This window comes from Tinamus guttatus, unplaced genomic scaffold (genome assembly GCF_059628265.1).
Source record: "Tinamus guttatus ecotype Peru unplaced genomic scaffold, ASM5962826v1 Tinamus_guttatus_pri_ptg001851l, whole genome shotgun sequence".
Classification (NCBI taxonomy): Eukaryota; Metazoa; Chordata; class Aves; order Tinamiformes; family Tinamidae; genus Tinamus; species Tinamus guttatus.
Window position 1 is genome coordinate 1,969 of NW_028290385.1, and position 24,443 is coordinate 26,411.

The following is a 24,443-nucleotide window of genomic DNA, read 5'->3' on the forward strand; positions in this document are numbered from 1 at the left end:
GGGAACCCCCTCCTCCCCTCCCCTCCGGGGTGGGGGGGGGGGGTCTCCATGGTGACGCCAGCGGCCCCGCCCGCCCGCCGCGTCGCCACGGCAACCGCCAGCGCGGGCGGGGCCGGCCGGGGGGCAGCGCCCGCCGCGCATGCGCCGGGGCCCGGCGGGGCGCGCGCGCCCCCCTCCAACGCCCGAACCCCCCCCCACAGCGGAACCGGGGGGGGCCCCGGCGTCCGGCGCCCCCCCCCCCGCCACCCCCCACACCGGGGGGGGTCCCCGGCTGCCCCCCCCCCCCCCTCCGGGCGCGGCCGATCCCGGTTCGCATCCCGATCCCGGTTCGCATCCCGATCCCGGTTCGCATCCCGGGACCGGTTCGCATCCCGATCCCGGTTCGCATCCCGATCCCGGTTCGCATCCCGATCCCGGTTCGGATCCGGCGGGCGCCATGTGGTGCCTGCAGTGCACGGCGGAGCGGCGGCGGGGGCCGCTCCGGCAGCGCCTGCTGCGCGGTGAGTCGGGGCCCCCCCCGGGCCCCCCCGAACCTCCCAGGGACCCCCCGAACCTCCTGGATCCCCCCGGACCTCCCGGACCCCCCCCCCGAACACCCCGGATACCCCTGGACCCCCCCGAACCTCCCAGGAACCCCCCGGACCTCCCGGACCCCCCCGGACCTCCCGGACCCCCCCCGGACCTCCCGGTTCCCCCCCCGAACCCCCCGGACCTCCCGGACCCCCCCCGAACCTCCCGGTTCCCCCCGGACCCCCCCGGATCCCCATGACCCCCCCCACATCCCCTCAGCCCCCCCGGATCCCTCAGGCCCCTGGGGCCTCCCCCCCCCCCCCCGCGCACGCAGGACCCCCCCCCATCTGCTCCCCTCCCCCCCCCCCCCCCGGACGCCTGGGCCCCTCTGATGGAGAAGGGGGGGTTATGGGGAGGGGGGGGCGCCCGGACGCCGGGGCCCCTCGCGCCGCTCTGTGCCGGGGGGGGAGGAGGGGGGGTGCATGGTGACACCCCCCCCCACGCGTGTCCCCACGTTGGTGTCCCCCGGGGGGGCCTTATGGGGGATGGGTCCTGTGGGCCCCGGAGGGCTCTGGGTGGCCCTGGGTGCCCCGTGGTGGCCCAAGATGGGCTCTGGGTCCCCTGTGGTGGCCCTGGGTGCCCCGTGGTGGCCCTGGATGGGCGCTGGGTGCCCCATAGTGACTCTGTGTCCCTTGAGGTGGCCCTGGGTGCCCCTAGATGGGCTCTAGGTCCTCTGAAGTGGCTCTCTGTCCCCGTGGTGGCTCTGGGTGCCCCGTGGTGGCCCTGGGTGCCCCATGGTGGCCCCTAGATGGGCTCTGGGTGCCCCATGGTGGCTCTTTGTCCCCTGTGATGGCCCTGTGTCCCCTGTGGTGGCCCTGTGTCACCCGTGGTGGCCCTAGATGGGCTCTAGGTCCCCTGAGGTGGCTCTGTGTCCCCTGTGGTGGCTCTGGGTGCCCCGTGGTGGCTCTGGATGGGATCTGGGTGCCCCTGGTGACTCTGTGTCCCCTGTGGTGGCCCTGGGTGCCCCATGGTGGCCCTAGATGGCTCTGTGTCCCCTGTGGTGGTTCTGTGTCCCCCGTGGTGGCTCTGGCTGCCCCATGGTGGCTCTGGGTACCCTGTGGTGACTCTGGATGAGCTCTGGGTCCCCCATGGTGGCTCTGTGTCCCCCGTGGTGGCTCTGGATGCCCCATAGTGGTCCTGGATGGGCTCTGTGTCCCCAGTGGTGGCTCTGTGTCCCCCATGGTGCCCTAGATGGCTCTGTGTCCCCTGAGGTGGCTCTGTGTCCCCAGTGGTGGCTCTGGGTGCGCCGTGGTGGCTCTGGGTCCCTGTGGTGGCCCTGATGGGCTCTAGGTCCCTGTGGTGGCCCTGGGTGCCCCATGGTGGCTCTGGGTGCCCCGTAGTGGCCCTGGATGGCTCTGTGTCCCCTGAAGTGGCTCTGTGTCCCCTGTGGTGGCTCTGGGTGCCCCGTGGTGGCCCTAGATGGCTCTGGGTCCCCTGAAGTGGGCCTGGGTCCCCTGTGGTTGCTCTGTGTCCGCTGAGGTGGCCCTGGGTTCCCCATGGTGACCCTAGATGGGCTCCAGGTCCCCTGAAGTGGCTCTGTGTCCCCTGTGGTGGCTCTGGGTCCGCCGTGGTGGCCCTGGTACCTCATGGTGGCCCTAGATGGGCTCTGGGTGCTCCATAGTGGCTCTGTGTCCCCTGTGGTGGCCCTGGGTGCCCCGTGGTGGCCCTGGATGGGATCTGGGTCCCCTGTGGTGGCCCTGGGTGCCCCATAGTGGCCCTGGGTGGGCTCTGTGTCCCCAGTGGTGGCTCTGTGTCCCCCATGGTGACCCTAGATGGCTCTGTGTCCCCTGTGGTGGCTCTGGGTACCCCGTGGTGGCTCTGGATGGACTCTCGGTCTCCCATGGTGGCTCTGTGTCCCCTCTGGTGGCTCTGGGTGCCCCATGGTGGCTCTGGGTACCCTGTGGTGGCCCTAGATGGGCTCTGGGTGCCCCATAGTGACTCTGTGTCCCCTGAGGTGGCCCTGGGTGCCCCATGGTGGCCCTAGATGGCTCTGTGTCCCTGAGGTGGCTCTGTGTCCCTGTGATGGCCCAAGATGGGTTCTGTGTCCCCTGAGGTGGCTCTGGGTGCCCGGCGATGGCCCTAGTTGGGCTTTGGGTGCCTCCTGGTGGCTCTGTGTCCCTGTGGTGGCTCTGGGTGCCCATGGTGGTCCTAGATGGCTCTGGGTCCCCTGAGGTGGCCCTGGGTCCCCTGTGGTGGCTCTGGGTCCCCTGTGATGGCCCTAGATGGGCTCTGGGTCCCCTGTGGTGACTCTGTGTCCCCTGTGGTGGCCCTGGGTGCCCCATGGTGCCCCATGGTGGCTCCGTGTCCCCCATGGTGGCTCTTTGTCCCCTGTGGTGGCCCTGTCCCCCCGTGGTGGCCCTAGATGGGCTCTGGGTCCCCCATGGTGGCCCTGTGTCCCTTGTGGTGCCCTGGCTGCCCCATGGTGGCCCTAGATGGGCTCTGTGTCCCCTGTGGTGGCCCTGGGTGCCCCATGGTGCCTCATGGTGGCTCCGTGTCCCCCGTGGTGGTTCCGTGTCCCCCATGGTGGCTCTGGGTACCCCGTGGTGGCCCTGGGTGCCCCGTGGTGGCTCTCTGGTGGCCCTGGGTCCCCTGTGGTGGCCCAAGATGGGCTCTGTGTCCCCTGAGGTGGCTCTGGGTGCCCAGCGGTGGCCCTAGTTGGGCTCTGGGTGCCCCATGGTGGCTCTGTGTCCCCTGTGATGGCTCTGTGTCCCCTGTGGTGGCCCTGGGTGCCCCATGGTGCCTCATGGTGGTTCCGTGTCCCCCGTGGTGGTTCCGTGTCCCCCATTGGTCCCAGCACATTGGGGGTCCATTTTGGGGGGGTCTCATGTATTGGGGGGGTCCCAGCACATTGGGGGGGGTCCCAGCACATTGGGGGGGTCCCAGCGCATTGGGGGTCCCATTTTGGGGGGGTCTCATGTATTGGGGGGTGGTCCCAGCACATTGGGGGTCCCATTTTGGGGGGGTCTCATGTATTGGGGGGGGTCCCAGCACATTGGGGGGGGTCCCAGCGCATTGGGGGTCCCATTTTGGGGGGGTCTCATGTATTGGGGGGGTGGTCCCAGCACATTGGGGGTCCCATTTTGGGGGGGTCTCATGTATTGGGGGGGGGTCCCAGCACATTGGGGGGGTCCCAGCGCATTGGGGGTCCCATTTTGGGGGGGTCTCATGTATTGGGGGGGTCCCAGCACATTGGGGGGGTCCCAGCGCATTGGGGGTCCCATTTTGGGGGGGTCTCATGTATTGGGGGGGGTCCCAGCACATTGGGGGGGGTGTCCTGGCGCAGTGGGGGGGGGTCTCGTGCATTGGGGGGGGTCTCGTGCAGCCCTCCCACACCCCCCCCCACAACGTGGAGGGCGGGGGGCTCAGTGCAGTGGGGGGGTCCTGGTGCAGTGGGGGGTCTCAGTGTATTGGGGGGGTCCTTGTGCAGTGGGGGGGTCCAGGTGCATTGGGGGGGTCTCAGTGTATTGGGGGGGGCTCGTGCAGTGGGGGGGGTCCCGTTTTGGGGGGGTCCCGGTGCATTGGGGGTTTCTCAGTGTATTGGGGGGGGTCTCATGCAGTGGGGGGGGTCCCTGTGGGTGGGGGTCCCAGCGCATTGGGGGGATCCCGGCGCATTGGGGGTGTCTCAGTGTATTGGGGGTGTCCTGGATCATTGTGGGGGTCTCGTGCATTGGGGGGGGTCCGGTGCATTGTGGGGGGTCCTTGTGCAGTGGGGGGGTCCAGGTGCATTGGGGGGTCCAGGTGCATTGGGGGTGTCCTGGATCATTGTGGGGGTCTCGTGCATTGGGGGGTCTCGTGCATTGGGGGGGTCCCTGTGGGTGGGGGTCCCAGCGCATTGGGGGTGTCTCAGTGTATTGGGAGGGTCTGGTGCATTGGGGGGGGTCCAGGTGCATTGGGGGGGTCCTTGTGCAGTGGGGGGGTCCAGGTGCATTGGGGGGTCTCGTGCATTGGGTGGGGGTCCCTGTGGGTGGTGGGGTCCAGTGCATTGGGGTGTCTCAGTGTATTGGGGGGGTCTCAGTGTATTGGGGGGGGTCTGGTGCATTGGGGGGTGTCTCAGTGTATTGGGGGGGGGGTCTCGTGCATGGTGGGGGGTCTCGTGCAGCCCCCCCTGACCCCCCCCCGGCCCCCCCTCTCCGCAGCGTGGAGGACGGGGTGCTCAGTGCATTGGGGGGGGTCCCGTTTTGGGGGTGTCTCATGCATTGGGGGGGTCCCGCTGCATTGGGGGGGTCCCGGTGCATTGGGGGGTGGTGCATTGAGGAGTGTCTCAGTGTATTGGGGGGGGTCTCGTGCATTGGGGGGGTCTCGTGCAGCCCCCCCCGACCCCCCCTCGCCCCCCCTCTCCGCAGCGTGGAGGACGGGGTGCTCAGTGCATTGGGGGGGGTCCCGTTTTGGGGGGTCTCGTGGCATTGGGGGGGGTCTCGTGCATTGGGGGGGGTCTCACGCAGCCCCCCCTGACCCCCCCTCGCCCCCCCTCTCCGCAGCGTGGAGGACGGCGCTCCCGGCAGGCGAGGCCGGCGGGGGGGGCCCAGCGGGCCCGGCGCCCCCCCCGGGCGAGGCGCCCCCCCCCGCAGCGGCGGCGGGGGCGCAGGGGGGGGGCTGGGCGCGCGCGCCCCCCCGGCTGCCGCCCCCCCCGGCCAGCGTGGCCCTGCGGCTGCAGCAGGAGGAGGAGGAGGGTCGGCGGCCCCGCGCGCTCAGCGACTCCTACGAGCTGTCCAGCGACCTGCAGGACAAGAAGGTGACAGCGGGGGGGGGACAAGGGGGGGGGTAAGGGAGGGGGGTCCCCGTGGGACAGGGGTCCCCGTGGGAAGGGGTGTCCCCATGGGAGGAGGGTTCCTATGGGACAGGAGTCCCTATGGGAGGGGTGTCCCCATGGGGGGGGGTGTCCTCGTGGGAGGGGGTGTCCCTGGGGGTCCCCATGGCACAAGATGTCCCCATGGGGGGATGTCCTCGTGGGGGGGGGGCTCTGTGGGACAAGTGTCCCCCCCCCCCCAGGAGGGTCCCTGTCCCCCTGCAAGGCGGGTGCTGCCCCCCCCCCTCCATCCCAATGGGTTTCTGCCCCCGTCCCCGGGTGTCACCAGCCCTGTCCCCGGGTGTCACCGCGCTTCTGTCACCCTCCTCACGGGTCTCTTCCTGTCCCCACGTCCCTCTCACTCATCTGCCCCCTCCCGCGTCCCTGTCCCCATCTCCCCATGTCCCTGTCCCCGTGTCCTCACCTGTGTCCCTTCTCATGTCCCCATGTCTCTCTCAATGTCCCCGTGTCCCTTCCTGTGTCCCCACCCCTTTGTCCACATGTCCCTTCTCATGTCCCCTGTCTCTCTCAATGTCCCCGTGTCCCTGTGTCCCCATCCCTGTGTCCCTGTCCCCATGTCCCTGTGTCTCTTTCAATGACCCCATGTCCCCCATGCTGTGTCCCTGCGTCTCCATGTCTCTCTCGATGTCCCCGTGTCCCCATATCCCTCCCTGCGTCCCCGTGTCCCTCTCCCTGTCCCCATATCCCTCTCGCTGTCCCCATGTCCCTGTGCCCCATGTCCCTCCCTGTGTCCCTCTCGATGTCCCTGTGTCCCCATGTCCCTGTGTCTCTCTCCATGTCCCCATGTCCCTCCCTGTGTCCCTGTGTCCCTCTCCATGTCCCCATGTCCCTGTGTCGCTCTCGGTGTCCCTGTGTCTCTCTCCATGTCCCTGTGTCCCCATGTCCCCGTGTCCCCACGTCTCTCTCCATGTCCCATGTCCCTCCCCCTGTCCCCACGTCCCTCTCGATGTCCCTGTGTCCCTTTCCATGTCCCCATATCCCCCATGTCTCCGTGTCCCTCTCGATGTCCCCGTGTCCCTCTTGATGTCCCCATGTCCCCATGTCCCTCTCGATGTCCCTGTGTCCCCCTCCATGTCCCCCTGTCTCCCCATGTCCCCACGTCCCTCTCCATGTCCCCGTGTCCCTTTCCATGTCCCCCTGTCTCCCCATGTCCCCGCGTCCCTCTCCATGTCCCCATGTCCCTCTCCGTGTCCCCATGTCCCTCTCGATGTCCCTGTGTCCCTCTCCATGTCCCCATGTCCCCGTGTCCCTCTCCATGTTCCCGTGTCCCCCGTCCATGTCCCCCTGTCTCCCCATGTCCCCACGTCCCTCTCCATGTCCCCATGTCCCCGTGTCCCTCTCGATGTCCCCGTGTCCCTCTTGATGTCCCCATGTCCCTCTCCATGTCCCTCTCGATGTCCCTGTGTCCCCCTCCATGTCCCCCTGTCTCTCCATGTCCCCATGTCCCTCTCCGTGTCCCCATGTCCCTCTCGATGTCCCTGTGTCCCCCTCCATGTCCCCCTGTCTCCCCATGTCCCTCTCCATGTCCCCATGTCCCCATGTCCCCCATCCCTCTCCGTGTCCCCATGTCCCCATGTCCCCATGTCCCTCTCGATGTCCCTGTGTCCCTCTCCATGTCCCCATGTCCCCGTGTCCCTCTCCATGTTCCCGTGTCCCCCCTCCGTGTCCCCATGTCCCCATGTCCCCATGTCCCTCTCGATGTCCCTGTGTCCCTCTCCATGTCCCTCTCGATGTCCCCGTGTCCCTCTCCATGTTCCCGTGTCCCCCCTCCGTTGTCCCATGTCCCCATGTCCCCCATGTCCCTCTCGATGTCCCTGTGTCCCCCTCCATGTCCCCCTGTCTCTCCATGTCCCCATGTCCCTCTCCGTGTCCCCATGTCCCTCTCGATGTCCCTGTGTCCCCCTCCATGTCCCCCTGTCTCCCCATGTCCCTCTCCATGTCCCCATGTCCCCATGTCCCCCATCCCTCTCCGTGTCCCCATGTCCCCATGTCCCCATGTCCCTCTCGATGTCCCTGTGTCCCTCTCCATGTCCCCATGTCCCCGTGTCCCTCTCCATGTTCCCGTGTCCCCCCTCCGTGTCCCCATGTCCCCATGTCCCCATGTCCCTCTCGATGTCCCTGTGTCCCTCTCCATGTCCCTCTCGATGTCCCCGTGTCCCTCTCCATGTTCCCGTGTCCCCCCTCCGTGTCCCCATGTCCCCATGTCCCCATGTCCCTCTCGATGTCCCTGTGTCCCTCTCCATGTCCCCATGTCCCCGTGTCCCTCTCCATGTTCCGTGTCCCCCCTCCATGTCCCCATGTCCCCATGTCCCCATGTCCCTCTTGATGTCCCTGTGTCTCTCTCCATGTCCCCATGTCCCCATGTCCCCATGTCCCCCATCCCTCTCCGTGTCCCCATGTCCCCATGTCCCTCTCGATGTCCCTGTGTCCCTCTCCATGTCCCCATGTCCCCGTGTCCCTCTCGATGTCCCCGTGTCCCTCTTGATGTCCCCATGTCCCTCTCCATGTCCCTATGTCCCCATGTCCCTCTCCATGTTCCCGTGTCCCCCCTCCATGTCCCCATGTCCCCATGTCCCTCTCGATGTCCCCATGTCCCTCTCCATGTCCCCATGTCCCCCGTGTCCCTCTCCATGTTCCCGTGTCCCCCCTCCATGTCCCCATGTCCCCATGTCCCCATGTCCCTCTCGATGTCCCTGTGTCTCTCTCCATGTCCCCGTGTCCCATGTCTCTCTCCATGTCCCCATGTCCCTCCCCCTATCCCCATGTCCCTCTCGATGTCCCCCGTGTCCCTCTCCATATCCCCATGTCCCCCTGTCTCCCCATGTCCCTCTCCATGTCCCCATGTCCCGTGTCCCTCTCGATGTCCCTGTGTCCCCCTCCATGTCCCCCTGTCCCCGCGCCCTCGTCGCCGTCCCCCCCACGCGCAGGTGGAGCTCCTGGAGCGCAAATACGGCGGCTACTTCCGCTCGCGGCGCGCGGCGCGCACCATCCAGGCGGCGTTCCGGCGCTACCGCATGGCGCGCCAGTTTCGAGCGGCTGCGCAGCGGCGCCGAGGCGCGGGGGCGCGCGCCGCCGCGCGCTGGCCGGCCTGCGCCTGCAGTTCTCCTTCGAGGAGTACGACCGCGGGCCGCCGCCGCCGGGCCCGGGGGCCGCCGCCGCCGCCGCCGCCATACTTCGAGGGCAAGCCGGCGTCGCTGGGACGAGGGCGCGCTGGGCCCGGGGCGGGGCGCCGCGCCGCGGGCCGCGCTACGGCGGGTCCTGCCGCGCGGGGCTGGACGGCGGCGGCGCCGGGACGGGGACGGTTGGGGGACGGCGGCGGCGCCGTGGGGACGTCCCGGCGGCTCTCGGCGTCCGCCGAGTTCGGCCCCGCGGGGACCGAGGAGGATCTGGACGAGGCCTTCGCGCAGCAGGTGGGCGGGGCTGGGGAGAGTGGGCGGGGCTAGAGGGGGTGGGGCTGGAGGGGGGCGGGGCTCAAGGGTTTGGGGCGGAGTTTGGGGCTCTGGGAGCAGGGCTAGAGGGGGTGGGGCTGGAGGGGGCGGGGCTCAAGGGTTTGGGGCGGAGTTGGGGGCTCTGGGGGGCAGGGCTGGAGTGGGTGGGGTTTAGGGCTCCGGGGGGGGCTGGAGGGGGTGGGGCTCTGGGGGCGGGGCTCAAGGGTTTGGGGTGGGGTTTGGGGCTCTGGGGGCGGGCTAGAGGGGGTGGGGCTGGAGGGGCCGGGACTCAAGGGTTTGGGTGGTGTTTGGGGCTCTGGGGGTGGGGCTGGGGCTCTGGGGCGGGGCTCAAGGGTTTTGGGAGGAGTTTGGGGCTCTGGGGGCGGGGCTAGAGGGGGTGGGGCTGGAGGGGGCAGGGCTCAAGGGTTTTGAGTGGAGTTTGGGACTCTGGGGGCGGGCTTGGAGGGGGTGGGGTTTGGGGCTCTGGGGGTGGGGCTCGAAGCTCAGGGGCGGGGCTAGAGGGAGTGGGGTTTAGTGGCTCTGGGGGCGGGGCTAGAGGGTTTTGGGTGGAGTTTGGGGCTCTGGAGGCGGGGCTTGGGTCTCGAGAGCAGGGGTAGAGGGTTTTGGGTGGAGCTGGTGCACTGGGGGCGGGGCTAGAGCAGCTGGGAGTGGAGTTTGGGGCTCAGGGGTGGGACTAGAGGGTTTGGGGTGGAGTTTGGGGCTCTAGAGGTGGGGCCACAGCTGCTGGGGGTGGGGTTTGGGGCTCTGGGGAGGGGCTAGAGCCTCAGGGGCGGGGCTAGTGGAGGTGAGGTTTAGGGGCTCAGGGGCGGGGATAGAGGGTTTGGGGTGGAGTTTGGGGCTCTGGAGGCGGGGCTAGAGCAGCTGGGGGTGGAGTTTGGGGCTCTGAGGGCGGCACTAGAGGGGTGAGGGTAGGGTTTGGTGCTCTGGGGCGGGGCTAGAGGGTTTGGGGTGGGGTTTGAGGCTCTGGAGGCGGGGCTAGGGGATCAGGGGTGGGGCTAGAGGGTTTGGGGCGGAGTTTTGTGCACTGGGGGCTGGGTAAAGGCTCAGGAGTGGGGCTAGAGCGGCTGGGGGTGGAGTTTGGGGCTCAGAGGGTGGGGCTAGAGGGGACGGGGTGGAGTTTGCCTCACCGGGGACGGGGCTAGAGGGTTTGGGGAGGGGTTTGTGGCTCTGGAGGCGGGGCTAGGGGCTATGGGGAGGGGCTAGAGGGACTGGTGTGGAGCTTGGGGCTCTGGGGGTGGGACTAGATGCCCTGGGGGTGGGGCTAAACACTCTGGGGTGGAGTTTGGTGCACTAGGGCGGGGCTAGGGACTCAGGGGCGGGGCTAGAGAACCTGGGTGGGGTTTGTGTTTAGAGGGCGGGGCTAATGGTTCGGGGGCGGAGCTAGTGCATCTGAGGGTGGGGCTAGAGGCTCCAAGGGTGGACCTGGGGCTGTGTGGGTGGGGCTAGGGGCTCCGGGGGCGGGGCTAGAGCATATGGGGCGGAGCTTAGGCACCAGGGGAGGGACTAGAGGGGTTCTGGGGCAGGGCTAGCTGCTCTGGGGCGGGGCTAGGAGCTCTGGGGGCGGAGTTTGGCCTCAGGCAGGGTTAGCGAGTCTGGGGCGGAGCTTCGGGCTCTGGGGGCGGGGCTAGAGGTTGCGTGGGGCTAGCGGCCTGGGGGCGGGGCCAGGGGCTCTGGGGGCGGAACGGTGGGGGGCGCCTCCTCCCCCCCGTGGGCGTGTCCCCCCGTGGGCGTGTCCCCTCCCCCCGTGGGCGTGTCCCCTCCCCCGTGGGCGTGTCCCCTCCCCCGTGGGCGTGTCCCCTCCCCCCGTGGGCGTGCCCCCGCGCTGACCCCGCCCCTTCCCCGCCCCCCCAAGGTGCAGTCCCTGGCCGAGTCCATCGAGGAGGCGCTGGGGGGGCGCGGCGGGGGGGGGCGGGGCCCCCACCCCGCCCGGGGGGGCGGCGGCCCCCGCCGAGGGGGGGGCGGCGGCGGCGGCGGGGGGGGGCGGCGGGGGGGGCAGCGCGGCCACCTCCTTCAGTGACGTCACCCTCTACCTGGAGGAGGGGCCGCCGGCGTCCCCGCCCCCCCCGCGCCCCCCCAGCGGCTCCGGCCGCGCCCCCCTCCCGCCGCCCCCCCCGCCGCCGCCGCCGCCGCCCCCCCCCGCGGCCGCCGCCGCCGCCCCCCCCCCCGCCGTGCGCCGAGTGCCGGGGCCGCGGCGGGGGGGGGCGGCGGCGGGGGGGGGCACCCGCCGCTGCTCACGGTGGAGCCCCCCAGCGACGGCTCCGAGCGGGGCGGCCCCCCCCCCCGACGGGGACACGGGGACGCTGCCGCGCCCCCCCCGCGCCCCCCACCGCTGCTTCGAGCCGCCCCCCCCGTCCGCCGCCGCCGTCCCCCCCCCGCCGCCGCCGCCGGACGGCTCCGACGACGACGGGAGCCTCCGGAGCAGCTCCGAGGGCAGCCTCAACTGCTCCACGGGCTCCTCGTCCCGCGAGAGCCTCCGCGGCGCCTCCGCGGCCGCCCCGGTGCCGCCGCCGCCGCCGTCGGCGCCGCCGCCGCCCGCGGGGGTCCCCGGGAAGGGGACGTACCAGCGCGAGGGGCGCCAGGGCTGGGACTCGCCCGCGCTGCACAACGACGTGGTGCAGCGGCGCCAGTACCGCATCGGCCTCAACCTGTTCAACAAGTGAGCGCGTCGGGGGGACCCTGCGGCGAGGGCAGGTTGTGGTTCTAGGTGTCCCTATGGAGCGGGAGGGTCTAGTTCTAGGTGTCCCTAGAGTGAGGGGCAGGGTCTGGTTCTAGGTGTCCCTACAGCAAGGACAGGTTGTGGTTCTAGGTGTCCCTATTGAGCAGCGGGGCCTGGTTCTAGGTGTCCCTATGACGAGGGCAGGGTCTGGTTCTAGGTGTCCCTATGGAGCAGGAAGGTCTGGTTCTAGGTGTCCCTACGGCAAGGACAGGTTGTGGTTCTAGGTGTCTCTATGGAGCAGCAGGACCCGGTTCAGGGTGTCCCTAGAGTGAGGGCAGGGCCTGGTTCTAGGTGTCCCTATGGAGCAGGAGGGTTTGGTTCTAGGTGTCCCTGGGGTGAGGGCAGGGCCTGGTTCTGGGTGTCCCTATGGGAAGGACAGATCATGGTTCTAGGTGTCACTATGGAGCAGCGGGATCTGGTTCTAGGTGTCCCTACAGCAAGGAGAGGTCATGGTTCTAGGTGTCCCTATGGAGCAGCAGGACCTGGTTCCAGGTGTCCCTAGGACGAGGGCAGGGCCTGGTTCTGGGTGTCCCTATGGGAAGAACAGATCATGGTTCTAGGTGTCTCTATGGAGCAGCAGGACCTGGTTCCAGGTGTCCCTAGGACGAGGGCAGGGCCTGGTTCTGGGTGTCCCTATGGGAAGGACAGATCATGGTTCTAGGTGTCACTATGGAGCAGCGGGATCTGGTTCTAGGTGTCCCTACAGCAAGGAGAGGTTGTGGTTCTAGGTGTCCCTCTGGACACCCGGTTTGGGGTGTCCCTAGGGCAAGGGCAGGGCCTGGTTCTAGATGTCCCTATGGAAAGGACAGCTCATGGTTCTAGGTGTCCCTATTGAGCAGCGGGGCCTGGTTCTAGGTGTCCCTAGAGTGAGGGCAGGGTCTGGTTCTAGGTGTCCCTATGGCAAGGACAGGTTGTGGTTCTGGGTGTCCCTGCGGAGCAGCGGGACACGGTTCAGGATGTCCCTGGGGCGAGGGCAGGGTCTGGTTCTAGGTGTCCCTATGGAGAAGTGGGACATGGTTCGGGGGGGCCCTAGGGTGAGGGCAGGGTCTGGTTCTCGGTGTCCCTACGCAAGGACAGGTCGTGGTTCTAGATGTCCCTATGGGTCAGGGGGATTTGGTTCTGGGTGTCCCTATGGAGCAGTGAGACCCAGTTCTAGGTGTCCCTACAGCAAGGACAGGTCGTGGTTCTAGGTGTCCCTATTGAGCAGCGGGACCTGGTTCTAGGTGTCCCTGGAGCGAGGGCAGGGTCTGGTTCTAGGTGTCCCTGTGGCAAGGACAGGTTGTGGTTCTAGGTGTCTCTGTGGAGCACCCGGCTCTGGGTGTCCGTAGGGCGAGGACAGGTCATGGTTCTACCGCAAGGGCAGGAGCTAGTTCTAGGTCTTTATGGCACAGGCAGGAGGTGGTTCTAGGTGTCCCTATAGCATAGGCAGGACCTGGTTCTAGGTGCTCCTATAGAAAAGAGAAGTCATGGTTCTAGGTATCCCTACGGCAAGGGCAGGATCCAGTTCTAGGTGTCCCCACGGACAGGACCTGGTTCTAGGTGGCACCATAGCAAGGACAAGACACGGTTCTAGATGATCCTACAAGGAAAAGCGAGTTTCATTCCAGGTGATTCCATAGGCAGGACAGCGGCTGTTCAAGCTGACCCAATAGGCAGGACAGGGACATTCTAGGTGACTCTACAACGGGCCAGCGGCTGTTCCGGGTGTCTCAGGGCGTCCGTCGGGGCTGACGCGGTCCCTTCCCGCCGCAGGAAGCCGGAGAAGGGGATCCAGTACCTGATCGAGAGGGGCTTCCTCTCGGACACCCCCGTGGGGGTGGCCCACTTCATCCTGGAGCGCAAGGGGCTCAGCCGGCAGATGATCGGCGAGTTCCTGGGCAACCGGCAGAAGCAGTTCAACCGCGACGTCCTCGAGTGAGCGGCGGGCGCCGGGCGCGCGCGCGGGGGCCGCCGCGGCGCCAGCTCGCGCGTCCCGCTCTCCCGCAGCTGCGTGGTGGACGAGATGGACTTCTCGGGCATGGAGCTGGACGAGGCGCTGCGCAAGTTCCAGTCCCACATCCGTGTGCAGGGGGAGGCCCAGAAGGTCGAGCGCTTGATCGAGGCCTTCAGGTGAGCGCCGGCGCCTGCCGGAACCGCCCGAGCGCTCTGGAACCGGTTCCGTGCTCTGAAACAGGTTGCGCGGTCTAGGACCGGTTGCACGGTCAAGAACCGTTTTCCTAGTCTTCAACTGGTTGCACCATCAAGAACCAGTTGCGTGGTCTAGAACTGGTTGCATGGTCTCTAGAACCAGTTGCATGCTCAAGAACCATTTGCACCATCAAGAACTGGTTGCATGGCTTAGACCTGGTTGCGCAGTCTCTAGAACCAGTTGCATGGTTTCTAGAACCAGTTGCTTGGTCAAGAACCAGTTTTTTGGTCAAGAACTTGTTGCAGCATCCAGAACCGGTTGCAGGGTCTCTAGAACCGGTTGCATGGTCAAAGAACCAGCTGCATAGTCTAGATGTGGTTGCACCATGAAGAACCAATTGCATGGTCAAGAACAAATTCCACGGTCTAGAACTGGCTGCACCATCACGAACTGGTTACACGGTCTAGAATTGGTTGCATGGTCTCTAGAAACAGTTACATGGTTTCTAGAACCAGATGCATGGTCAAGAACCAGTTTCTTGGTCAAAAAGTGGTTGCGGCATCCAGAACCGGTTGCACGGTCTAGAACTGGTTGCATGATCTAGAACTGGTTGCATGGTCTCCAGAACTGGTTGCACGGTCTAGAACCGGTTGCATGGTCTCTAGAACCGCTTGCACGGTCTAGAACCACTTGGATGGTCTCTAGAACCAGTTGCACAGTCTAGAACCACTTGGATGGTTTCTAGAACCGGTTGCATGGTCTCTAGAACCGGTTGCATGGTCTCTAGAAGCGCTTGAGCACCAGCTGCATGGTCCAGACCCAGCTGCACGCTCAAGAACTGCTCGTGCGCTCTAGAACCCGCGTCCGGGCTATGGGGCGCCCTCACCCCATGGGCCGTGGGGCCGTTCTGCCCCACAGCCAGCGCTACTGCGTGTGTAACGCGGCCCTGCTGCGCCAGTTCCGCAACCCGGACACCATCTTCATCCTGGCCTTCGCCGTCATCCTCCTCAACACCGACATGTACAGCCCCAGCGTGAAGGCCGAGCGCAAGATGAAGCTGGAGGACTTCATCAAGAACCTGCGGGGTGAGCGGCGCGGGCCCGGGGCGCCGTCCCCGCCGTCCCCGCGCGCTGAGCCGGCCGCGCGGTGCCGCAGGGGTGGACAACGGCGAGGACATCCCGCGGGACATGCTGGTGGGCATCTACCAGCGCATCCAGAGCCGCGAGCTGCGCACCAACGACGACCACGTGTCCCAGGTCCAGGCCGTGGAGCGCATGATCGTGGGCAAGAAGCCGGTGGGTGACGCGTGGGGAGGAGCCTCTGGGGGGCGGCCCCACGGAGGGGGACCCACGGGGGCACGGCCCGTAGGGCGCTCTGCAAGGACGGCCTAGGGCGCCTACGGCCAGAGCGGGACAGTCTAGGTGGCCCAATGGAGGCACGTTCTAGGTGACCCTGTAGAAGGACGTTCTAGGTGACCCTGTAGAGGGACGTTCTAGGTGACCCTATAGAGGGACCTTTTAGGTGACCCTATAGAAGTACATTTTAGGTGGCCCTGTAGAGGGACTTTCTAGGTGACCCTATAGAGGGACCTTTTAAGTGACCCTATAGAAGAACATTCTAGGTGGCCCTGTAGAGGGATGTTCTAGGTGACCCATGGAGGGATGTTCTAGGTGACCCTGTAGAGAAACATTCTAGGCGACCCTATAGAAGAACGTTCTAGGTGACCCTGTAGAGGAACATTCTAGGTGGCCCTGTAGAGGGACATTTCAGGTGACCCTATAGAAGGACATTCCAGGTGGCCCTGTAGAGAGACGTTCTAGGTGACCCAATGGAGGGACATTCTAGGTGGCCCTGTAGAGGGACGTTCTAGGTGAAGCATGGAGGGACGTTCTAGCTGACCCTGTAGAAAGATGTTCTAGGTGACCCATGGAGGGACGTTCTAGGTGGCCCTGTAGAAGGACGTTCTAGGTGACCCATGGAGGGATGTTCTAGATCTCCCATTAGAGAAATGGTGCATATGATCCTCTAGAGCGATGTTCTGTGTGTTCCTATAGAAGGACGTTGTAGGTGTCTCTATGGAGAGGTGACCTAGGTGTCCTTATGGAAGGATGTTCTAGGTGTCCCTATGAAGGGGCATCCGAGCTCACTCTAGGGGTGGGGAATGTTCTAAGCGATCTCTTGGAGTGTTCTGGGAGACCCTATGGAGGGATGTTCTAGGGGACCCTATAGAGAAGCCTTCTAGGTGCCCCTATAAACAAACATTCTAGGTGGCCCTACAGGCAGGTGTTCTGCGTGCCCCTATAGAAGGATGTTCCAGGTGTCCCTATAAGTGGACGTTCTAGGTGGCCCTATAGACAGATGTTCTAGGTGCCCCCATAAAAGGGTGTTCCAGGTGTCCCTATAACCAGACTTTTTAGGTACCGCTATAGAAAGACATTCTAGGTGTCCCTATAGGCAGACGTTCTAGGTGTCCCTATGCACAGATGATCTAGGTGTCCCTATAGCCAGACGTTCTAGGTGTCCCTATGCACAGATGCTCTAGGTGTCCCTACAGACAGACATTCTAGGTGTCCCTATGCACAGACATTCTAGGTGTCCCTATGCACGGACGTTCTAGGTGTCCCTATAGACAGATGTTCTAGGTGTCCCCACGCACAGACGTTCTAGGTGTCCCTATGCACAGACGTTCTATGTACCCCTATAGACGGACGTTCCAGGTGTCCCTACGCGGGGACAGGGCACCCCCGGGCCATCCCGCGCGGGGGGCGTGGCCGCGCGCGGTGCTCGGGGGAGGCGGGGCCTCACCAGCCCCGCCCCCAGGTGCTGTCCCTGCCCCACCGGCGCCTCGTGTGCTGCTGCCAGCTCTACGAGGTGCCCGACCCCAACCGGCCCCAGCGCCTGGGCCTGCACCAGCGCGAGGTCTTCCTGTTCAACGACCTGCTGGTGGTGAGCGCCGGGCGCGCGTGGGGGGCCCCCCGGACGCCGGGGCCCCGCTGAGCCGCCCCCCGCGCCGCCCGCAGGTGACCAAGATCTTCCAGAAGAAGAAGATCCTGGTGACCTACAGCTTCCGCCAGAGCTTCCCGCTCGTCGAGATGCACATGCAGCTCTTCCAGAACGCCTGTGAGCCCCACGGCGGGACCCCCGCCCCGCAGGGTGACCCGCGGGGTGTTCCCCTGTCCCATGATGTCCCCACAGGCTGTCCTAGGTGCCCCATTGTGCCCATTGGGTGCCCCGGGGTGTCCCCTTGCCCCAGGATGTCCCCATGGGCTGTCCTAGGAGCCCCATTGAGCCCATTGGGTGCCCCGGGGTGTCCCCAGGGTCTATCCTAGGTGTCCCATTGAGCCCATCAGGTGCCCCAGGGTGTCCCCGTGCCCCACGATGTCCCCACGGGCTGTCTTAGGTGCCCCACTGAGCCCATTGGGTGCCCCAGGGGTGTCCCCTGCTGCACAGTGTCCCCATGGGCTGTCCTAGGTGCCCCATTGAGCCCATTGGATGCCCCACGATGTCCCCATGGGCTGTCCTAGGTGCCCTGTTGAGCCCTTTGGGTGCCCCAGGATGTCCCCACGGTCTGTCCTAGGTGCCCCATTGAACCCATGGGGTGCCCCGGGATGTCCCCCTGCCCCACGATGTCCCCCAGGGCTGTCCTAGGTGCCCCACTGAGCCCATGGGGTGCCCCAGGGTGTCCCCCTGCCCCATGATGTCCCCAGGGCTGTCCTAGGAGCTCCACTGAGCCCATTGGGTGCCCCGGAATGTCCCCATGGGCTGTCCTAGGTGCCCCATTGAGCCCATTGGGTGCCCCACGATGTCCCCAGGGGCTGTCGTAGGTGCCCTGTTGAGCCCTTTGGGTGCCCTGGGGTGTCCCCACGGTCTGTCCTAGGTGCCCCACTGAGCCCATGGGGTGCCCCGGGCTGTCCCCAGGGCTGTCCTAGGAGCTCCATTGAGCCCATTGGGTGCCCCACGATGTCCCCAGGGGCTGTCGTAGGTGCCCTGTTGAGCCCTTTGGGTGCCCCAGGGTGTCCCCACCGTCTGTCCTAGGTGCCCCATTGAGCCCATCGGGTGCCCCGGGATGTCCCCAGGGCTGTCCTAGGTGCCCCATTGAGCCCCTCAGGTGCCCCGGGATGTCCCCAGGGCCTGTCCTGGGTGCCCCGGGGTGTCCCCACCGTCTGTCCTAGGTGCCCCATTGAGCCCATGGGGTGTCCCCCTGCCCCTGGGCTGTCCCCACGGTCCGTCCTCGGTGCCCCATTGAGCCCATCGGGTGCCCCGGGCTGTCCCCAGGGTCCGTCCTCGGTGCCCCCCGGGGCGCCCCGGGCTGCCCCCGCCCGCAGGTGCCCCACGGCGTCCCCGTGTCCCAGATTACCAGTTCGGGATCAAGCTGCTGTCGGCGGCGCCGGGCGGCGAGCGCAAGGTCCTCATCGTGTTCAACGCGCCCAGTCCCCAGGACCGGCTGCGCTTCGCCAGCGACCTGCGCGAGTCCGTGGCCGAGGTGCAGGAGATGGAGAAGTACCGCGTGGAGGGTGAGCGCCGCAGCGGGGTGGGAGACGGCATGGGAGCGCCCGGAGCGCCGGGATGGGAGCCGGGATGGGAGACGGGATGGGAGACGGGAGCGCCTGGAGTGCTGGGATGGGAGCCAGGATGGGAGCCGGGAGCGCCTGGAGCGCCGGGATGGAAGCCGGGAGCCGGGAGCGCCCGGAGCACCGGGATGGGAGCCGGGATGGGAGCCAGGATGGGAGACGGGAGCACCCGGAGCGCCGGGGTGGGAGCCGGGATGGGAGCCGGGATGGGAGTCGGGAGCGCCTGGAGCGCTGGGATGGGAGCCGGGAGCGCCTGGAGCGCCGGGATGGGAGACGGGAGCGCCTGGAGCACTGGGATGGGAGCCGGGATGGGAGCCAGGATGGGAGACGGGAGTACCCGGAGCGCCGGGGTGGGAGCCAGGATGGGAATCGGGAGCGCCCGGAGCACCGGGATGGGAGCCAGGAGCGCCGGGATGGGAGCCGGGATGGGAGCCGGGAGCGCCCGGAGCACTGGGATGGGAGCCGGGATGGGAGCCAGGAGCGCCGGGATGGGAGACGGGATGAGAGACGGGAGCGCCCGGAGCGCCGGGATGGGAGCCGGGATGGGAGCCGGGATGGGAGTCAGGAGCGCCTGGAGCGCCGGGATGGGAGCCGGGATGGGAGTCGGGAGCACCTGGAGCGCCGGGATGGGAGCCGGGATGGGAGCCGGGATGGGAGTCGGGAGCGCCTGGAGCACCGGGATGGGAGCCGGGAGCGCCCGGAGCACTGGGATGAGAGCCGGGATGGGAGCCAGGATGGGAGACGGGAGCACCCGGAGCGCCGGGGTGGGAGCCAGGATGGGAATCGGGAGCGCCGGAGCGCCGGGATGGGAGCCAGGAGTGCCGGGATGGGAGACGGGATGAGAGACGGGAGCGCCTGGAGCCCTGGGATGGGAGCCGGGATGGGAGTCGGGAGCGCCCGGAGCGCCGGGATGGGAGCCAGGAGCGCCGGGATGGGAGACGGGATGAGAGACGGGAGCGCCCGGAGCCCTGGGATGGGAGACAGGAGCGCCTGGGGTGCCAGGATGGGAGACGGGAGCGCCTGGAGCGCTGGGATGAGTGCTGGGAGCAGTGGGATGGGAGCTGGGGCGCTGGAATGGGAGCTGGGAGTGCCAGGATGGGAGCCGGAGCGCTGGGATGGGCACTGGGAGCACTGGGATGGGAGCTGGGAGCACTGGGAGCACCGGGATGGGCACTGGGAGCACCGGGATGGGAGCTGGGAGCGCTGGGATGGGCACTGGGAGCACTGGGATGGGAGCTGGGAGCACTAGGAACACTGGGATGGGCACTGGAAGCACTGGGATGGGAGCTGGGAGCACTGGGAGCACCGGGATGGGCACTGGGAGTGTTAGGAGCACTGGGATGGGAGCTGGGAGCGCTGCAATGGGAACTGGGAGCACTGGGAGCACCAGGATGGGCACTGGGAGCACCGGGATGGGCACTGGGAGCGCTGGGAGCACCAGGATGGGCACTGGGAGCACTGGGATGGGAGCTGGGAGCACTGGGAACACCGGGATGGGCACTGGGAGCACTGGGATGGGAGCTGGGAGCACTGGGAGCACCGGGATGGGAGCCGGGAGCGCTGCAATGGGAACTGGGAGCACTGGGAGCACCAGGATGGGCACTGGGAGCACTGGGATGGGAGCTGGGAGCGCTGGGATGGGCACTGGGAGCGCTGGGATGGGCACTGGGAGCACTGGGAACACCGGGATGGGCACTGGGAGCACTGGGATGGGCACTGAGAGCACTGGGATGGGAGCTGGGAGCACTGGGATGGGAGCCGGGAGCGCTGCAATGGGAACTGGGAGCACTGGGAGCACCAGGATGGGCGCTGGGAACACTGGGAGCACCAGGATGGGCACTGGGAGCACCGGGATGGGAGCTGGAAGCACTGGAATGGGCACTGGGAGCACCGGGATGGGCACTGGGAACACTGGGAGCACCAGGATGTGCCCTGGGAGCACCGGGATGGGCACTGGGAGCACTGGGATGGGAGCTGGGAGCACTGGGAGCACCAGGATGGGCACTGGGAGCACTGGGAGCACCGGGATGGGCACTGGGAGCACTGGGATGGGCACTGGGAGCACCGGGATGGGAGCTGGGAGCACTGGGAGCTCCGGGATGGGCACTGGGAACACTGGGAGCACCGGGATGTGCCCTGGGAGCACCGGGATGGGAGCTGGGAGCACTGGGATGGGCACTGACAGCATTGGGATGGGCACTGGGAACACTGGAATGGGCACTGGGAGCACCGGGATGGGAGCTGGCGGGGCTGGGGGGCACCTGGGGACACCAGGGGACACTGGGGTGGCACCGGGATCACTGGGGGCCCTGGGAGGCACTTGGGCGGACACTGGGGAGGCACTGGGGGGGACACTGGGGGCTCCTGGGGGACACTGAGGTTAGTGGGGGGGACACTGGGATTACTGGGGGACACTGGAGGAGACACTGGGATCACTGGGGGGTTCTGGGGGGCACTGGGGACACAGAAGGGACACTGGGATCACTGGGGGACACTGGGGACATTGGAGGGGACACTGGGGGGGTCTGGGGGACCCTGGGGGGGGCACTGGGATCACTGGGGGACACTGGGGACACTGGGGGGGGGCCTGGGGGGCCCTAGGGGGGCACTGGAGGGTCCTGGGGGACACTAGGGGGTCCTGGGGGTCACTGGGGACAGTGGGGGGCCCTGGGGACACTAGGGGTTGCACGGGGATCACTGGGGGGCTCTGGGGGGCATTGGGGACACTGAAGGGGACACTGGGGGGCCCTGGGGACACTGGGATCACTGGGGGACACTGGGGTGCACTGGGGGACATTGGAGACTCTGGAGGGGACACTGGGGGCCCTGGGGACACTGGGGGACACCGGAGGGGTCCTGGGGACACTGGAGGGGACACTGGGGGGTCCTGGGGACACTGGGGGGCCCTGGGGACACTGGAGGGGACACTGGGGGACCCTGGGGACACTGGAGGGGACACTGGAGGGGCCCTGGGGACACAGGGGGGGGGACACTGGGATCACTGGGGGACACTGGGAACACTTGAGGGGACACTGGGATCACTGGGGGGCACTGGGGGGGTCCTGGGGGGCCCTGGAGGCCCCTAGGGGACACTGGAGGGGACACTGGGGGGCACCGGGGACACTGGGGACCCTGGGGACACTGGAGGGGACACTGGGGGCCCTGGGGACACTGGGGACACTGGGGGACCCTGGGGACACTGGAGGGGACACTGGGGACCCTGGGGACACTGGGGGGGCCCTGGGGACACTGGAGGGGACACTGGGGAGACCTGGGGGGCATTTGGTACACTGGAGGGGACACTGGGGACCCTGGGGACGCTGGAGGGGACACTGGGGTCCCTGGGGACACGGGGGGGGACACTGGGGCCCTGGGGACACTGGAGGGGACACTGGCGAGCACTGGGGGGCATTGGGTACACTGGAGGGGACACTGGGGACCCTGGGGACGCTGGAGGGGACACTGGGGTCCCTGGGGACACTGGGGGGGACACTGGGGCCCTGGGGACACTGGAGGGGACACTGGGGAGCACTGGGGGGCATTGGGTACACTGGAGGGGACACTGGGGACCCTGGGGACGCTGGAGGGGACACTGGGGTCCCTGGGGACACTGGGGGGGACACTGGGGCCCTGGGGACCCTGGGGACACTGGAGGGGACACTGGGGAGCACTGGGGAGCATTGGGTACACTGGAGGGGACACTGGGGACCCTGGGGACGCTGGAGGGGACACTGGGGAGCACTGGGGGGCATTGGGTACACTGGAGGGGACACTGGGGGCCCTGGGGACACTGGAGGGCCCTGGGGGACACTGGGGGGCCCTGGGGACTCTGGAGGGGACACTGGGGGCCCTGGGGACGCTGGGGGGCCCTGGGGACTCTGGGGTCCCTGGGGACGCTGGAGGGGACACTGGGGGCACTGGGGACACTGGAGGGCCCTGGGGTACACTGGGGGGGCCCTGGGGACGCTGGAGGGGACACTGGGGGCACTGGGGACACTGGAGGGCCCTGGGGTACACTGGGGGGGCCCTGGGGACACTGGAGGGGACACTGGGGTCCCTGGGGACACTGGGGGGGACACTGGGGCCCTGGGGACCCTGGGGACACTGGGGGCCCTGGGGACACTGGAGGGGACACTGGGGGACACTGGGGCCCTGGGGACACGGGAGGGGACACTGGGGGCCCTGGGGACACTGGGGGCCCTGGGGACGCCGTCTCCCCCGGCGCCCCCGGCCGCTCCTCACACGCCCCCCCCCAGCGGAGCTGGAGAAGCAGAAGGGGGTGACGGGGGCGCGCGGCGGCGGCCCCCCCCGCGACGCCCTCAACGGGCTGAGCCGCAGCAGCCTGGACGAGGCGTTCGGGCCGCCCGAGGGGCTCAAACGGAGCGCGCTGAGCAGCTCCCTGCGCGACCTGTCCGATGGGGGTAACGGATGGGGACAGGGACAGGGGACAAGGGATGGGGACAGGGGACAGGGACACCCCCCTGTGTGTGTGTGTGTGCGCGTTGAGCAGCTCCCTGCACGACCCATCCGATGGGGGTGAGGGACAAGGGACAAGGGATGGGGACAGGGGACACCCCTGTGTGTGTGTGTGCGCACTGAGCAGCTCCCTGCGCAACCTGTCCGATGGGGGTAACGGATGGGGACAGGGGACAAGGGATGGGGACAAGGGATGGGGACAGGGGACATCCCCATGTGTGTGTGTGTGTGCGCTGAGCAGCTCCCTGCGGGTCCTGTCCGATGGCGGTGAGGGGACAAGGGACAAGGGATGGGGACAGGGGACAAGGGACAAGGGACACCCCCCCCGTGTGTGTGTGTGGGTGCGCGCTGAGCAGCTCCCTGCGCGACCTGTCCGACGGGGGTAACGGATGGGGACAGGGGACAGGGGACAAGGGACAAGGGACAAGGGATGGGGACAGGGGACATCCCTCTGTGTGTGTGTGTGTGCGCTGAGCAGCTCCCTGCGGGACCTGTCCGATGGGGGTAACGGATGGGGACAGGGGACAAGGGACGGGGGACAAGGGATGGGGACAGGGGACAAGGGACACCCCTGTGTGTGTGTGTGCGCTGAGCAGCTCCCTGCAGGACCTGTCCGATGGCGGTGAGGGACAAGGGACAAGGGATGGGGACAGGGGAGAAGGGACAGGGACACCCCCATGTGTGTGTGTGTGTGCGCGCTGAGCAGCTCCCTGCGGGACCTGTCCGATGGGGGTAGGGACAAGGGACAAGGGACATGGGACGGGGACACTCCTGTGTGTGTGTGTGCGCTGAGCAGCTCCCTGTGGGACCTGTCCGATGGAGGTAGGGACAAGGGACAAGGGATGGGGACAGGGGACAAGGGACACCCCCCCCCGTGTGTGTGTGTGTGTGCGCGCTGAGCAGCTCCCTGCGCGACCTGTCCGACGGGGGTAACGGATGGGGACAGGGGACAGGGGACAAGGGACATCCCTCTGTGTGTGTGTGTGCGCGCTGAGCAGCTCCCTGCGGGACCTGTCCGATGGGGGTAGGGACAAGGGACAAGGGACAAGGGACAAGGGATGGGGACAGGGGATGTCCCCATGTGTGTGTGTGTGTGCGCTGAGCAGCTCCCTGCGGGTCCTGTCCGATGGCGGTGAGGGACAAGGGACAAGGGATGGGGACAGGGGACATCCCCATGTGTGTGTGTGTGTGCCCTGAGCAGCTCCCTGCAGGACCTGTCTGACGGGGGTGAGGGACAAGGGACAAGGGATGGGGACAGGGGACAGGGACACCCCTGTGTGTGTGTGTGACATGGGACACCCGTGTGTGTGCGCTGAGCAGCTCCCTGCGGGACCTGTCCGATGGGGGTAGGGACAAGGGATGGGGACAAGGGACAAGGGACAAGGGACAAGGGATGGGGACAGGGGACATCCCCATGTGTGTGTGTGCGCGCTGAGCAGCTCCCAGTGGGACCTGTCCAATGGGGGTAGGGACAAGGGACAGGGGACAAGGGATGGGGACAAGGGATGGGGACAGGGGACATCCCCGTGTGTGTGTGTGTGTGCGCTGAGCAGCTCCCTGCGGGACCTGTCCGATGGGGGTAACGGATGGGGACAAGGGACAAGGGACATGGGACAAGCGACACCCCCGTGTGACCCCCCCCCCCCGTGTGTGACACCCCCATCTATGTGACCCCCCCCCAGGCAAGCGGGGCCTGCGCGGGGGCGTGGGCCTGAGCGCCCCGGCC

The 24,443-nt window shown here is 67.5% G+C and overlaps 1 pseudogene; it reads left to right on the forward strand.

Moving 5' to 3' along the window:
- The first annotated feature begins 436 nt into the window (after window positions 1-436).
- On the forward strand, window positions 437-22,724 carry LOC148590008 (IQ motif and SEC7 domain-containing protein 2-like; annotated as a pseudogene).
- The last annotated feature ends 1,719 nt before the right edge of the window (window positions 22,725-24,443 follow it).